Source organism: Dromiciops gliroides, chromosome 5 (assembly GCF_019393635.1).
Source record: "Dromiciops gliroides isolate mDroGli1 chromosome 5, mDroGli1.pri, whole genome shotgun sequence".
Classification (NCBI taxonomy): domain Eukaryota; kingdom Metazoa; phylum Chordata; class Mammalia; order Microbiotheria; family Microbiotheriidae; genus Dromiciops; species Dromiciops gliroides.
This window is the reverse complement of record NC_057865.1, coordinates 225,105,002-225,122,286: the sequence shown is the minus strand read 5'-3', so window position 1 is coordinate 225,122,286 and position 17,285 is coordinate 225,105,002. Positions and strand designations below refer to the sequence as shown.

The 17,285-nt window shown below is 43.6% G+C and overlaps 1 protein-coding gene and 1 pseudogene across 3 annotated transcripts in view; both read left to right on the top strand.

Annotated features, from left to right (window-relative positions):
- The first annotated feature begins 40 nt into the window (after positions 1 to 40).
- RNF41 (ring finger protein 41) overlaps positions 41 to 17,285 on the top strand; it is a 28,993-nt gene continuing 11,748 nt past the window's right edge. Inside the window, exons 1-3 of one of the 3 annotated variants that reach the window (XM_043965492.1) lie at positions 41 to 294; positions 4,083 to 4,267; positions 4,765 to 4,805. The gene's annotated coding sequence lies outside the window, so the exon portion shown is untranslated. Of the gene's footprint in view, positions 295 to 4,082; positions 4,300 to 4,764; positions 4,806 to 17,285 lie in introns of all 3 variants that reach the window. The other 2 variants (XM_043965493.1, XM_043965491.1) reach the window with 2 other exon arrangements.
- On the top strand, positions 11,210 to 12,200 carry LOC122728979 (annotated as a pseudogene).

Sequence of the window (17,285 nt, the reverse complement as noted above, 5' to 3'; positions counted from 1 at the left end):
TCCCACTTTCCGGCCAGAGAGTCCATTAGGAGGAGGGCCGTGACGTGGCGACGTGTTTCCGGTGGGATGCGTAGCAGGGGTGGGCGGAGCGAGAAGTCTAGCTTGGACGGATCCAGACTGGGCTCAGAGTCTTCCCCCCTTCCCCCTTTCTCTGGGGAGCTACGGGGAAGAAGCTTTTAGGGTCCAGCCCGCGGCCGCAGCCGCTTCTCCTCCAACGGGAGCCCGGAGCGCAAGGAGGCTAGGCCAGGCCAGGCCGAGCCCGGGGGGCGACGGGTCCAGACCGCTCCCAGGGCGGTGCGTATTGCGCTTGCGCGCGCGGGGTGTCTGGGAGGTGGGCCTGGAGGAGTCGGGGTTTGGAGGGGTGGGCTGGCAGGTGGGGAAGATCAAAATTGAGTAGGGGCGTTGGCTGGCTTAAAGGTGGAAGGGACTGGCCGGGGAGGAGTCTCGAGGGGCCTGAAGAGGCAGAAAAGCTGAGAGTGGGCAGATGGGGCCGGGGAACAAAATGATGTTAAATGGGTAGTGGTTCTAGTTCCAGGAGAGATTAGGCAAGCCTGGAGTCCCAACTCACCTGGGACCTACCAGCCTTTACTCCCTCACCCACTTTGCACCAGTGGGTGCCTGAGCGGCTCTTCCCCACTTCTTTCCTTCCTACTCCAGGGAGGAAGCCCATATTTTTTTCATCCCTGCCTGTAGTTTTCTCCCTAGCCTTTAAATATGAATGCAAGGAAATCTCCCCAAACAGGAGGCTGAGGGGAGACTAGGGAGCGGGCAGGGGGAGGAGAGGAAGGGCTTTCTCACAGGAATTGACTAACACCCAGAAACAGGCAGCTCATTTTGCCTAACAGTACTCAGGTAACCCCAGTAACCCCAAAAGACATTGTTTAATTAGGCCAGCAAAATGAAAGAACAAGAAAGAGGTATTTTTCCCTATCTCAACTTTTAATGAAGAACAACTGTAAAACCAAAGAGGGTTTACAGGTGGAATTTCAGAAAGTATGTGACTGATTCAGTTATGTTATTTTTTAAGAAGCAGCTTAGTAGTCTCTGGTCCCTCTCAAGCATTTCCACCTTGATACCCAATATTTGTAGGGCAGAGCTCTAGGATGAGCTAGCTGATAGTAAAGTTTACAGGGAAGTAGACATCACCTTACAGAAACACTCCTAGCGTTTAGAGCTGACCAAAAATTAAATGTACTGCCTTAAGGTTGGTGAGTTCCTCATTAGGTGGAGGTTGGACTAGGTGCCCTTTGGAGACAAGTTGGGTTTCAAACTTGTCAATTGAACCTTCTCTGGCATTGTGTTAATATAAGAATACCATCTCACCTGGCTGTATTATGTTTCCCTGTGCATTCCCCTATCTCGTTGAATTCCACAACAGCTCATACATTGGGAAGATATTTTCTGTTTGACAAAACAAAGAAATAGAAGTATGAAGACATTAGCTGACCTAATTGAAGTTGGACAGCCAGTGGCAGAATCATACAACAACTCTGACCCCTTCCTTGTCTTCCAGTTTTGTATTCTTTTGGAAAATTGAGAGATACTATGTCACCATGACCCGACCAAGGTGGCTTACAAATTGGAGGATTTGTGGTACCTAGGAAAGTATTGGCTGAGGGGGAGAATGAGGCTGGTTTAGTGACATACTCTTTATTTTATTTATTTATTTTTTTTGCGGGGCCAAAAGGGTTAAGTGACTTGCCCAGGGTCACACAGCTAGTAAATGTCAAGTGTCTGAGGCCAGACTTGAACTCGGGTCCTCCTGAATCCAGGGCCGGTGCTCCATCCACTGTGCCACCTAGCTGGTCCGACATACTCTTTAGAAACACTATGGGCATGGTGAATGCCTGCTAAATCACCAGTTTTAGGTTTCTACTTAGGCCTGGGCCATGAATTGAACAGATAGTCTGTGGCACTGATGGGGTGTTGTCAGACTGAATGAGAGAAGTATGACATCTGATCTTTGGTATTGTGGAGTTTCCTAAACCAAAGAGCCTCCAAGATGACAATATGAATGGCACTGCCCTCACCCTTTTATCAGAGTCAATCTCTAGTTTAAATAGTACTCCTAATACTTATGTCACTATTGTATGCCAGTGTCAAACTAATTGACATTTACACTAGGCTCAGAAGATGAAACATGCCCTTTATTATACATAATAGCAATAATTATTCTTCTACTTCCCTTTAAGATTATTTAACACGAGAAGTATGTGTTTGGTGTATAGATAAGTGTGTTTAGGGTACAAAAAGTGATTAGTTCTTATCACTTCTTTCCTTAATGCCTTTATCTGGACCTCTTGCCTGTGTGTCTGCAGCCATCTCTTTAGCAAATTAACCTTTTCACTTGAGTCATTTAATCTTCCTTAATATTGTAGGACTACTGGGGGCGGCTAGGTAGCGCAGTAGATAAAGCACCGGCCCTGGATTCAGGAGTACCTGAGTTCAAATCCGGCCTCAGACACTTGACACTTACTAGCTGTGTGACCCTGGGCAAGTCACTTAACCCCCCATTGCCCTGCAAAAAAAACACAAACAAAACAAAAAAAAATATTGTAGGACTACTTCCTCTTGTATTACCTCATCCTTTCTTATCCTAAAACCTGTCCAACACTTTCTGATTAACTGCAGAGTGGGGAATTTCTATCTGAACCAAGCATTCCACAATTATTTCATCACTACATACCTAAGATGCTTCCCCTTCTTAACTTTAACTCCTGGCTTCCTTCAACTCAAATTTTACTGCCCTTCCCTCAACTCCCCCTACCTCTCCCCTCTACCAGTTTCTTACCTCTGAGGTTACCTTCCATTAGGCTGCTAGGTGGTGCAGTAGAGAGAGCACTAGCTCTGAAGTTTGGAGGATCTGAGTTCAAATTTCACCTGAGACACTTATTAACTGTGTGATCCTAGGTAAGTTACTTAACCACAACTGCCTTAAACATCCAGGGCAATCTCCCGTCATCCTAATATATATATATCTATATATCTATATATATATCTTGCTACTGGACCCACATGGCTCTGGAGGAGAGAGTGCCCTCCCTCACTTAAATCCAATTCACTACAAGTCATGGCATCACCCCATGTCCTGGTTCGAGAAAGAAGGACTAACAACAACCTTCCATTTGCTCTGTATTATTGTGTAATACAGTTACATGAATTTTGTTACCCCTTATTAGAATGTGAGCTCTTTGAGGGCGGAAAGTTTTTTTTGTGTGTTGCTTGTATGTTTAGGGTTTAGCACAGTGTTTGACACATAGTAAGCACATGATAAATGCTTATTGATTGACATCTGAGCGAGATCAAACCTGTGAGAAAAGCATCTTGCACCTTCTGTTTGAAGGGAGGATCGGTGCTCTCTACGTGAGACAATGAAACATTTGGTAAACTATAAAGAATGATAGCACTGGAGCAGCTAGGTGGCGAAGTGGATAGAGCACGGGCCCTGGATTCAGGAAGACCTGAGTTCAAATCCAGCCTCAGACACTTGACACTTACCATTAGCTGTGTGACCCTGGGCAAGTCACTTAACCCTCATTGACCCACCAAAAAACAAACAAACAAAAACCAAGAATGATAGAGCTATGAGGGGGTGTTATGGGATCTGGGCAGTGCCTAGCTGAAGGCTTATGGCTTTGGGGAATTGAAATCACATTTCTTCACAGAGTATCTTAAATAGATGATTATCTATTTCTCATGTACCAACCCTGGATTCAGGAGGACCTGAGTTCAAATCCAGCCTCAGACACTCAGCACTAGTTATATGACCCTGGGCAAGTCACTTAATCCTCATTGCCCCACCAAAAAAAGATTGTCTGTTTCTCTCTCTTTGTTCCCTTTTTTCCTCCTCCCTATCCTTTCACTGAAACCTGTGTTTGAGCCTCTTCCACAGTGACTATGATTATATATTCAAACCCTTCTCCCTGATGGGGATGGAGGGAGGGGGGTTCCACTGGAATGCTTGTGCTTGACCTCAGCTACCGGTTCCGAGTCTGTTTACCTATTCCCTTCCCCACCCCCCCCCATTAGGTAGAGTCGAGTTTTCCCTGACTCACTTTTCTTTTCCTTGTTCCTATTAATAGAACAATCCTGATTATGACATCACGACCATCCCCTTGGTGATGGAGCTCATCATTAGGATGGAAGAATGAGTCTGAGCATAACATACAAGATGGGTTACTGGGAGCACACCATGAGAGGCACTGAGTGGAGCCGTGAGGGGGCTGGAGCCTTGTGAACAGGGACCCTGCCCCACACCACCTGCCAGGTAAAGACAGACCATTGGCTCAAGACCATGCCGTAAGTTTCAGCTCCCTTTCCTTTCCCTTCCTCAGAGTTGAGTCTTTCCAGTCAAAAACCCTAATTCCTAATTCACTCCACAGAGCTTTGCTTGTCTCTTTGTTCTTCATTTCCCAACGTTTTATGCTCTGGCACCTATGTTCGTTTTCACTTGTTTTTCGTTGCCTAGGAAATCTTAATGATTTTCACATGTGTCTGGCTTGTCTGCCAGCAGGCTTAAGGCTGCATCTTAGATGATAATTCTTTTGGGAAAAGAAATTGACTTAGATTCCTTTTATCATGCCCAAACACAGAGCAGGGAGACTAAGAGAGTTTCTGTTCTGAGTGTTCAGAATGTTATTTAAGTGATAAATAACTGGCCTTTTGATGTAAATATGCCTTGTTTTATATTAGATTTTTTCCTAGAAAATTGTATACAAGCTGAACTCATTTGTTTTTTTTTTATTTTTTTTATTTTTTTTGCAGGGCAATGGGAGTTAAGTGACTTGCCCAGGGTCACACACCTAGTAAGTGTCAAGTGTCTTAGGCTGGATTTGAACTCAGGTACTCCTGAAACCAGGGCCGGTGCTTTATCCACTGTTCCACCTCGCTGCCCCCTGAACTCATTTATAAATATGATTATATTTTAAATATGCTGAGGGAGTTTAGCCTCTACAGAATTCTATTCTCATGTCCCATGAAAGCATGGCGGTGACCCTAGGACCTTGAAGGCTACTAGTGCTAGCAGAACATAAACTTGAGCCAGAGTCTACTAGGATGGCAGGGTGTTTTTTTGTTTTTCTTTTTTTAGTGAGGCAGTTGGGGTTAAGTGACTTGCCCAGGGTCACACAGCTAGTAAGTGTTAAGTGTCTGAGGCCAGATTTGAACTCAGGTACTCCTGACTCCAGGGCCAGTTCTCTATCCACTGCTCCACCTAGCTGCCCCATGGATACTTTTTAGAGAGACAAAGAAGGGAAGTAGTTTTATCATACTGCCAAAGGCAGTGATACATATCATTTCATGAGCTACCCAATATTTGCAAAAAAATCACCAATGCAACTTATGCACCAACATTGGTTTCAGGGGGAAATAGAGAAATTTCTGAGAAAGACTAGAAAAAGCTCTTGCAATCAAATCAGCATTGTTTGATACACAGTGATTTCAGTGTAGAAGTTGAAATAGGTGATGGTGAGAAATATATAGGTGAGGGGGCAGCTAGGTGGCGCAGTGGATAAAGCACTGGCCCTGGATTCAGGAGTACCTGAGTTCAAATTCAGCCTCAGACACTTGACACTTACTAGCTGTATGACCCTGGGCAAGTCACTTAACTCTCATTGCCCCCCCCCCAACACACACACAAAAAGAAATATATAGGTCAGTAATAAAGGGATGAAAGGTCAAAGCTTCTGTTTAGTCTTATTAATACCTTATTTGAGAAAAGAATCAGGCTCCAGATGTGATGAACACCAAATAACATCACAAAGCATTAAACTGGCTATAATTGAACAGCCCGCCAAAGACCAGGTACTATTGTAAAGCAGGACAGTGCCTGGTACATGATAGGTACTTAATAAATAATTATTTCTTCCCTTCCTGTTTTAGGAGTCATTCTTGGCTTGGTTGTCTCTGTGTTTGTCTCAGTTAGACTTTGTCAGAGCAAAGGTCAAAGTCAGTCTAAAGTTAGAAGAAAAGGGGCGGCTAGGAAGCGCAGTGGTTAGAGCACCGGCCCTGGAGTCAGGAGTACCTGAGTTCAAATGTGGCCTCAGACACTTGACATTTACTAGCTGCGTGACCCTCGGCAAGTCACTTAACCCCAATTGCCTCACTTAAAAAAAAAGTTTAAAGTTAGAAGAAAAAATTATAAAGATGAAAAGACATGGAACTTAGTCCTGACCTAATTGAACAAGTTATCGATAATGAAAATTGGTGGACAAGGAAAAGGACACGGACATTGATTATAATTTTATACAGAAGTTTTTAACTAATATAAATCAATCACCACAGTGAGAAGACCAAATCAACCTGAAAAACATGCCTCAGTGAGCAAACGTTTGACTTGCCGAGAGTAGTGACACCCAAAGCAATGTGATTTGAGACTATAAGCTCATTTGTTCTTTTTTTTTTTTTTGCGGGACAGTGGGGGTTAAGTGACTTGCCCAGAGTCACACAGCTAGTAAGTGTCAAGTGTCTGAGGCCAGATTTGAACTCAGGTACTCCTGAATCAGGGCTGGTGCTTTATCCACTGCGCCATCTAGCTGCCCCTCATTTGTTCTTAACACACACACACACACACACACACACACACACACACACACACACACACACACTCTCTCTCTCTCTCTCTCTCACTCACTCACTCACTCACTCACTCACACTCATATACTCATACTCAGGGCAGCTAGGTGGTGCAGTGGATAAAGCACCGGCCCTGGATTCAGGAGGTCCTGAGTTCAAGTCCAACCTCAGACACTTAACACTTAATAGCTGTGTGACCCTGGGCAAGTCACTTAACCCTCATTGCCCCGCAAAAAAAAGAAATATAGCAGGGGACCTAATTAAGCAGTCATCCTGAAGCCATTTAAGGGGAACAACAAACAGCAAAAATAGGAAAGATCTGCAAAGATTTTATGAAAAAAATTTGCATTATCAGGGCCACCACACATGGATATCACAGTCATAGTCCTAGATGTACTTATAAAAGAGGTAAGAAGCAACTGGATTAAATTCCATTCAATTCAGTAAACATTTATTAAGCACCTACTTGGCTAGACTGGTCTGTATCTTTGGAGGAGATATTTAGATCAATGTAATCACAGTTCCTTTTGAGTTAAGGGAATTTTGGTGTTTTAAAAACTCCTTGTGGTAAAGCCTTTTGTAAAGTAGAATTTTAGTGTTGGAAGACACTTTCCAAAGTGTCTCAGATGACCTCAGACAACTTCTTTATTTCCGAGTCTCAGAAAGATTTTAACAATAGGAATTCACAGCTGTTAAGGGTTAGAGCTTTTGTAATATGAATAAACACCACCTAACTTGGGGGAGGTGGGGATGTGTATGTGTACATACACATATGCATATTTGGGAGGGGACATATCTGTACTCAGTACTTGTATTAGTCTGGTTTTCTTCTGGGGTTTTGTCTATTTCCTAATTGAAAGGTGGTAAAATACCATAACCTAGTTTGAGAATACCCATGATGTCCTTATACAGCTGCTGTTTGCATTGAAATAGCCAGTCAGTTCTCTTAGCTGGAGCACGATGTCTGTGGCTAGTATATAGAAATTCTATTTTTTTTTAAATATAATAAACATTTTTTAAATAGTTTTGGGTTCCATTTTTTATCCTTCCTTCCCTCCCTCCCCTCTCCCCTCCCTTAGGTGGCAAACAATCAGATATGGGTTATACATGTATGATTATGTAAAGCATGACCATATGTGTCATTTTGTACAAGAAAACTTGATTAAATGAAAGAAAGTGAAAAATAGCCTGCTTCAGTCTGTTCCATCAATATCAGTTCTTATTTGGAGGTGGATAGTATGTTTCATCGGTAGTACTTTGGGATTGTCTTGGATCATTGTATTGTTGAGAGTAGTTAAGTCAGTCATAGTTCTTCATCAAACAGTTGCTGTCTCTGTGTACAGTATTCTCTTGCTTCTCCTCCATTCACTATACATTAGTTCATACAAGTCTTTCCAAGCCTTTCTGAAATCATCCTGCTTATCGTTTCTTATAGCACAATAATATTCCATCACCATCATATACCACAGCTTGTTTAGCTTGTTTACCCCAATGGATGGGCATTGATGGGTTTCCAATTCATAGCCTCTACAAAAAGATCTGCTATAAATACTTTTGTACAAATAAGTCTTTCTCTTTTTGGGGATGTCTTTGGGATATAAACCTAGCAGTGGTATTGCTGGATCAAAGGGTATGCCTAGTTCTATGGCCCTTTGGGCATAAGGAACTCTAAGTTTTTAGAGACCTAGGGATTGGTAGAAGGGAAACCCAGAATATCCACAGCTCTCCAAAGACAGCACCCTGGCAAAGAAGAATGCCGAAACCTGCCTGGTGGCCAGAGCATGGGTGTAATTGGGTCCAGGGTGTGTTATTCTCTTCTCTGTTACTACTGGAAAGGTTCCCAAGTGGTTTTCTGGCCCTTGAAGAATGGCAGCCTTCTGCAAATCCTAGGACCTCCTAAAGGACAGAAGCAGGTTAGTTGAGGTGCTGATTGTTCTTTCTTTTTAGATTTTTTTTTTTTTGGTGAGGCAGTTGGGGTTAAGTGACTTGCCCAAGGTCACACAGCTAGTAAGTGTTAAGTGTCTGAGGCCGGATTTCAACTTAGGTACTCCTGAATCCAGGGCTGGTGCTTTTTCCACTGCGCCATCTAGCTGCCCCTGGTGCTGATTGTTCTTTCATCATTTATTGGACATACAACCACCCTGAGAGGGACTCTTAGGAGCAGGCTTGCCTCCTTCAAGGAGTGAGGTGTAAATACAGAGCTTCTCTTCCTTTCCTAGATTCTCTTGTGGCAGGCGAGGCTCATTAGGGAACAAATAGGTTCTCTTTCTCAAATCTTCTCCTTGTCTGGATTTTGATGATTAAAATGTGTATCTTTGGGGCAGCTAGGTGGCACAGTGGATAGAGCACCGGCCCTGGAGTCAGGAGTACCTGAGTTCAAATCCGGCCTCAGACACTTAACACTAGCTGTGTGACCCTGGGCAAGTCACTTAACCCCAATTGCCTCACTTAAAAAAAAAAAAGAAAAAGAAAGGTAATGGGCATAGGGAACAATGCAGTGACTTGGCTTGTCTCCTAACAATGTCCTCAGCAGATGGTAGAGGAAGTGTCTGATTACACCAAGACTGTTGGTTGTTTTCCACTATTTCTGCCAAAGATGATTATTGCGTTTGTGTGAGTGTGTGTACGTGTGTGCACATGCACGCGCGCACGCCCCCCCCCCTACACTCTAAGGGACAAGAAGTGATTAAAAATGAAAGTTCCCAGGTACCCTATTACCCCTGAGGCAGACTAGAAAAGGTTGGTTCAGCTGGAGCCTCAGGATGTTGGAGCTTCATCTGTGCCCCAGTCTGAGGAGAATCTCTGACCTCTCTGATAAGCACGGGAAGGATACCAGGCTCCAGTGTCCACGTGGTGTGCTCCTGACCTTGAGAATAAGGAGTAGGGTTAGTCCATCATCTGCACACCATTTGCAAGACCTTGTGCGCCCAAGGCTGAAAAGGATACTTGGTTACTCAGTAGACATACAGGTAGCTTAGGGCTATAGGTGCTTTTGCCTCTGTTAGCCCAATGCTGTCTCTTCCCTGCCTTCCTTTTGGATTTCTGCGTTTAAAACAAAGCAAAACAAACTCCAGCTTTGATTAGGGTTGCTGAGCCAGAGAATGGGGCTTGGAGATTTCATGGGCCCAGAACTGTTCTCTTTGATTTCTTTCTGCCCGAAATGCTTCCTCTGACTTTGAGGGCCTTGTATCTCCTCTTCCCTTTAGTTTTTTATAACTGAAGTACTTCCTTCTGGAGGAGGGAGGAAAATAGAAAGAGGGTATTGAGTGCCCAGGGGTTTAGAGTGTTCCTCTTCCCCTTTCTGCATTCAGCTTCTCAGAACAATCTTTGTGGGGAAATTGTTCTGTGTGGAAGTGGAAGCAAACTTAGGACCCGCCCCCTTACTCTTCATCATCCTGGCAGCCTGTTCCAGCCCCAGAAGATAGCCTGACCTGGCTAGTTACGACTCCCTGAGATTTTTCCAGATCTCTAGAGCTCCTGGTATTGACCTGGCAGTGAGAGCCCTTGTCGGGGACCTTATGTGCCATTAGGGCAGATGTCTGTGTCTCTGAAGTCAGATTACTATAGAAATCCTCACAGGCACGGGCAAGATTTCACCCAAACCACTGAAATGACAGGTTGCCAGAAGATCCTCAGGTTGAAGGGGGGAAATGTATATGTCAGGGAAGGGAAGTAGATGCCAAGCCTTCCTAGGTTTTGTCTGAATTGGGGAAGCAAATTGAATTCAGAGTTGAGCTATTGAAACACTTTGGAGTTCTTTCCACTCTCTAATTTAGACAGACCTCATTGTGAGACATTGCAGAATCCAGAACAGGTCAGTCTGAAACCTCAGAGGAAGGTAGATTGCATTTGAGATGAGGGGTTGGGTTAAGTGATAACTAAATTCTTTTCTAGTTTTACGTTCAGCATCAGTCCAGAAGATTCTATTTAATCACTTCTTTTCTGCAAAAGACCACCCATATTTTAAAAAATTTATTTATTTAAAAAATTTTTTCCCTATTAAATGTAAAGATATTTTTAAGTCCCAAATTTTTCTCCTTCTCTCCCCCCCTCCCAAAGACAGCAAGCAATCTGATATAGGTTACACATTACCGTCATGTTAAACGTATTTCCACATCAGTTATGTTGTAAGAGAAAAATCAGAACAAAAGGGGGAAAAAGCAAGAAAGAATAAACAACGGTGACCAAAAAAACCAACAACAAAAGTGGAAATAGTATGCTTTGATCTGCAGTCAGACTCCGGAGTTCTTTTTCTGAATGTGGAGAGCATTTTCCATCATGAGTCTTTTGGCATTGTCTTGGATCATTGTATTGCTTAGAAGAGTTAAGTCTATCACAGCTGATCACGCGATATTGTTGATACTGTGGACAGTATTCTCTGGATTCTGCTCACTTCACTCAGCATCAGTTCATGCGTCTTTCCATTTTCTGAAATCCATCTGCTTATCATTTCTTACAGCACAATAATATTACATTTGTATACCACAACTTGTTTAGCCATTCCCCAATTGATGAGCATCCCCATAATTTCCAATTCTTTGCCACCACAAAAAGAGCAGCTATAAATATTTTTGTACATGTGGGTCCTTTTCCCTTTTTAATGATCTCTTTGGGAGATGGCAGTAGCAAATTCAGTATGGCGGCCAGGCCCATCTCCGAACGGAATCAGGATGCCGCTGTGTACGTGGGGGACCTGGATGAGAAGGTCAGCAAGCCGCTGCTATGGGAGCTCTTCCTTCAGGCCAGACCTGTGGTCAACACTCACATGCCCAAGGACAGAGTCACAGGGCAGCACCAAGGCTATGGATTTGTGGAATTCTGAGTGAAGAGGATGCTGACTATGCCATTAAGATCATGAACATGATCAAACTGTATGAGGCCGGATTTGAACTCAGGTCCTCCTGACTCCAGGGCCAATCTTACGCCTTCAAGAAGGACTCTAAGGGTGAACGCCACGGCTCTGCAGCTGAGCGACTTCTGGCAGCACAGAACCCCTTGTCTCAGGCAGATTGGCCCCATCAGCTGTTTGCTGATGTACCACCCCCACCCTCTGCCCCTAATCCTGTTGTGTCTTCCTTGGGATCTGGGCTTCCTCCACCAGGTATGCCCCCACCAGGTTCATTCCCACCTCCTGTGCCACCTCCTGGAGCCCTTCCTTCAGGAATACCCCCAGCCATGCCTCCCCAACCTATGCCTCCCAGGGCTGGAGCCCATGGCCCTCCATCAGCAGGAACCCCTGGGGCTGGGCATCCAGGACATGGACACTCACATCCCCATCCATTCCCACCGGCTGGGATGCCTCATCCCAGTATGTCTCAGATGCAGCTCGTCCACCCTGGTCCCCATGGCTTGGGCCATCCCCATGCCGGGCCCCCAGGTTCAGGGGGACAGCCTCCTCCATGTCCGCCACCAGGAATGCCTCATCCTGGCCCTCCTCCTATGGGAATGCCACCCCGAGGACCCCCTCTTGGATCTCCCATGGGTCACCCAGGCCCCATGCCTCCCCATGGTATGTGAGGACCTCCTTCGTTAATGCCCCCCCATGGATACAGTGGCCCTGGCTACCAAAGAGGACCCCCCCCCCCATGCCCCCTCAAGGTCCACTTTGGGGTCCTCTTCCTCAGTAGAGCCAAATTTCTCTACAACCTACTGCACTCCTCTGAGACTCTCCCTGTCTGGACCAATCAGAGAAACTGTTGCCTCTTGGGCTTGAGGCACCCCTTTCTTCCTTGCATTTGTCCTTTTTTCCAGTGTGATTTTTTTTTCCCCCCACTGGACCTTTTTCTATGTTGGGCTCCATTTCGTCTCCAAATATTGATAGTGAATAAAGCTGAATCCCTTGTTTGAAACAAAACAAATGATCTCTTTGGGATATAGATGTCATAGTGGCATTGCTAGTCAAAGAGTTTCCATGGTTTTATAGCCTTTTGGGCATACTTCCAAATTGCTCTCCAGAATGGTTGGATCAGTTCACAGCTCCACCATCAGTGCTTTGACCACTCATGTTTTTAATAGACTCTTTTTTTTAATACAACTCATGGGGGGGGGCAATTGGGGTTAAGTGACTTGCCCAAAGTCACACAGCTAGTGTTAAGTGTCTGAGGTCGGATTTGAACTCAGGTCCTCCTGAATCCAGGGCTGGTGCTCTATCCTCTGTGCCACCTAACTGCCCCTAGATTCTTTAAAAAAAATTTTTTTTGTTTTGTTTGTTTTTGCGGGGCAGTGGGGGTTAAGTGACTTGTCCAGGGTCACACAGCTAGTAAGTGTCAAGTGTCTGAGGCCGGATTTGAACTCAGGTCCTTCTGAATCCAGGGCCGGTGCTCTATCCACTGCACCACCTAGCTGCCCCTCCCCAATAGACTCTTCATGAAGTTTCATTTATTTATTTATTTGTTTGTTTATTTTTGCGGGGCAATGGGGGTTAAGTGACTTGCCCAGGGTCACACAGCTAGTAAGTGTCAAGTGTCTGAGGCCAAATTTGAAATCAGGTCCTCCTGAATCCAGGGCTGGTGCTTTATCTGCTGTGCCACCTAGCTGCCTCCAGCAATTTATTTTTATACTTCACTAGATTCTGCAGATATACTAGAAAGTTAGGATTTGGTTATTTTCCCATTACTTTTGGGGGGTAGGGCAGGGCAATGAGGGTTAAGTGACTTGCCCAGGGTCACACAGCTATTAGGTATCAAATGTCTGAGGTTGGATTTGAACTCAGGTCCTCTTGAATCCAGGGCTGGTGTTTTATCCGCTGTGCCACCTAGCTGCCCCCCTAGTTATTTTCTTAATCAAAACTATTTCTAACATTGTGAAAGTGGGGGGTAAACTGTCTCAAATCCAATAGATTAATCATAGGTATCGGATTATTTTTGTTATCATTTGGAAAAAGCTGTCAGTTAAAATTAATGCTGCCTTAGGATATCTTAATAGAAGCTTAGTGTCCAAAGCAAAGGAAGTCGTAGTCCTATCCCATGTATACTGCACTGGTCAGACCACATGTAATGTCCTTTCTTGGATGCTAGATTTTATGAGCAACACTGAGGAAGAGGCAACTCCGCTGTGGTGAAGTAAATGGAAACCAGGTCTTAGAACTCACATTGAGATGGTGGTTTGTAATGGTTGAATGAAAGGAATGAATATATTTAACTTGGAGAAGATAGTAACCAGAGGGAAATAATAAAATGTCTTTCTGTTCTTGAAGGTTTGTTGTTCAGGAAGGATTGTACTTGTTCTCTAGAAATCTAGTGGGTGCCTTGGGTAAGGCATTCAGTCTTCTGGGCTTCGTGCTCCTTATCCAAAAGATGAAGCAGCTGGACTGGATCGGAAGCAGCCCCTGAGACTTCTTCCAACTCTGGATGAATGATCTGATGGTCTTATTAGCTGATTAATAGACCTGGTAGGATATAGAGCTAGAAAAAGATGCTCTAATATAGTTCTGACAGCGTTAAGTGATTTTTCCAGGGTCAGATACTAAGTAGCAGAGCCTGAATTTGAACACTCTTCCTCTGACTGGTAGAAGAGACAGCCCCACAGATCTGGGTTCAGTATGAGAAACCAAAACCCTCTGTAGGAATTAGGGCTGCCCACCAGTGAACTTCCTGTCTATTAATATCCTCCAGGAAGTTGTAGTGAAGATTTTTCCCTCGTGTGGAAGGCTAAATGAGGTGACCTCTAAAGGCCCTAAATTCTTAAGAGTCTCTAGTTCTTGGGAGTTTTATTTGACTGACAGAAGCAGTTTGTGTATCTGGGCTATTTTCTTCAGCAACAAAGAAAACATAAATTTTTCAAACTAGTATTATGTGAAATATTTTTTGTTTTCTACGTAAAGATAAACTCAAATTCAGTCATCAGAGATACTTTGATGTTTTTGTTCTTCCTAGGAAAAAGCTGTCACTAAAAATTGCAGCTGGTAATACAGTCTTAGGGTGTATTACCATCATCAGTAGACATTCCCACAGAGATTGGATACTGTGTCTTCAAAGATCTTTAGAGCTTGAACAACGATGGGCTTCATTGTTACTCTGTGAGGAGTCTTCAGGGAGACTCAGAGTTTAACTGTCTTTCCTCAAAGACTGCTGATTGTGATTGCTAGAGATGAGAGGAAAACTTGAGTCTGGAACTGATTCTGTTTTCATCCTTTCTTTTTTAGGGTCTAAAGTCCATTTTCCATTTTTAAAAATTCGCAAATGATTTTTTAATTTAAGAATCAACTGGGGACAGCTAGGTGGTGCAGTGGATAGAGCACCCGCCTGGATTCAGGATGACCTGAATTCAAATCCGGCCTCAGACACTTGACACATACTAGCTGTGTGACCCTGGGCAAGTCACTTAACTCCAATTGCCTCACCAAAAAAAAAAGAATCAACTGGAAAATTAATAAATGAACAGATAGACAAATAAATAAAATAATTCATTGAAGAGGAGAACATTTTTCTTTTCCATATTTGTACTTCTAATCTCTGAATTCACATGCTAAAAGTGTCTTCCACTGGTTCACTTAGGGTCACTTAAAAATTAAGCATTCAAAATTTTTTTTTAATTTAAGCTTTCATTTTAAAAGCATAGTTCTGATTAAGAAATTAGAGTAGGGGCAGATAGGTGGCTCAGTGGATAGAGCACCGGCCCTGGACTCAGGAGGATCTGAGTTCAAATCCAGCCTCAGACACTTGACACTAGCTGTGTGACCCTGGGCAAGTCACTTAACCTCAATTGCCTCAAAAAAAAAAAAGAAATTAGAGTAGCCTGATTTTACAAAAGAATTACAAACTAAAACTTTTTTTTTAAGTGAGGCAATTGGGGTTAAGTGACTTGCCCAGGGTCACATAGCTAGTAAGTGTTAAATGTCTGAGGCTGGATTTGAACTCAGGTACTCCTGACTCCAGTGCCGGTGCTCTAACCACAGTGCCGGTGCTCTAACCACTGCGCCACCTAGCTGCCCCTAAACTAAAACTTTTTAAAAATAGATTTATTCATGTTTGAAAAAGATGGATTTTATTCCACTTTGACTCCTTAGAAGGAACTACAATACCAATTTCTTGCTTATCATTTCTTACAGCACAATAGTATTCCATTATATTCATATATTGTTTTTTCTCATTTGGCACAAAGACAAGGGCAGGAGTTACATTCTCTCTGTCACTATGTCCTCTTCCCAACAAATTAGGGGAGACAAAATCTTTTACAAGAGGCTTTGGGTGGGAGTTTTCTTTTTGGTTCTTTTAAAATCACCCCCTACACATCCATCATCAATATTTATAGATTGAAAGATTAATAACTTTGGTGTCCAGCCTGCTTTATTCTCTGCTTATCTAGCTTTTCTGGATCTAAGAGTAGTAAAACATAATATAAAGTAACTTTCCATCATACACTGCAAGAATCTGGGTGCCAGTTGCTGCTTTGCCCTAAGTCTCCCTCCTCTTTCAGATCTAGTCCTAATTTTGATTAGACAAGATACTAGTGTCAAGTCAACAAGCATTTAAGTGCCTTCTATGTGACTGGAACCCTACTAATTCCTTGTGTACCTGAGGATAATAGGAAGAAAAGCAAAACCAAACAAAACAGTCTTTGCTCTCAGGGAGTTCACATTCTTATGGGTAGACAACATACAAACAAAGATGGAGTTTCGATAAGCTGGAGAGCTTATGTGGGGGAAGGCACTAACATTAAAGGGGATTGGGAGAAGCTTTTTGTAGAAAGTGGGATTTTAGCTGAAAAATGAAGGAAACCAGAATATGAGATGAAGAAATGATGAGAGGAGGAAGAAGAGAATTCCAGGTATGAGAAGCAGACAGCAAAAATGTCCAGGAATGGACTGTCTTATGAAAAATAGTAAGGAGGCCAGCATCACTGATTTGTAAGTGTACAGGGGGTGGAGTAAGATATAGGAAGACTAGAAAGCTAGGAAGAGGTCACATTATGAAGGACTTTAGAAGCCAAGGATCCTGAAGCTGATTAAAGGAGAGAGGACATGATCAAACTTTGCTCTAGAAAAATTATTTGGGAGCAGAGTATGGGCTGGTGTGAGGTGAGACAGCATCTGCAGACCAAACCAAGTTGAACTCTAGGCTTTAGTCACAACTTTGAGGGTTTTACTTGACTCCTTCCCCTCCTCCACCCAGTTTGGACCTCAAAGACCTAGAAATTTGGGTCTGTGTATTTAAATTGGTAAGTATCCCCAAAGGCCACCTCTGCTTGACAGCAGTCTCTTGTGTCCAATCAGCCCTGGCTGCTGGATCACCAGCTCTATTCCCTTTTCATGTTCTCCTGTGGGTGGGGCCATGTGCTTACTCCATACCTGAAGACCCATCTCCAGGTTCTGCTGGTAGGTAGGTACCCTTTTTCCCCCTCCCTCCCTTGTACAAGTTGTTAGCCAGAGATCATTGGGATGATCCAGCAAGCTCCACATGGGGCTGTTTAGATGGTAGTTTCTAAGTCAGATGCTTAGGTGATAACTTCTAACACATCTTTCCCATTCTCCTTCCTCTAAGACTAAAATGGTCAGATTTGAATTTATGGAGTTGTGAGCGGGGTTTTCATTTGCTTATAATTATGTAATTTTGTCTTTAGTTGTTGGCCAAGCCAGAGTGTTCAGGGACCACAAGTATATTCATATGATGGTAGACTACTCCCTCTTCAGGGCTCTGAGAATCCTTGGCCTATGCTTTTTGTCTGGCCCTTATTAGAACCCTACATTAAGCATTTCTGGCACACTCTTCAGT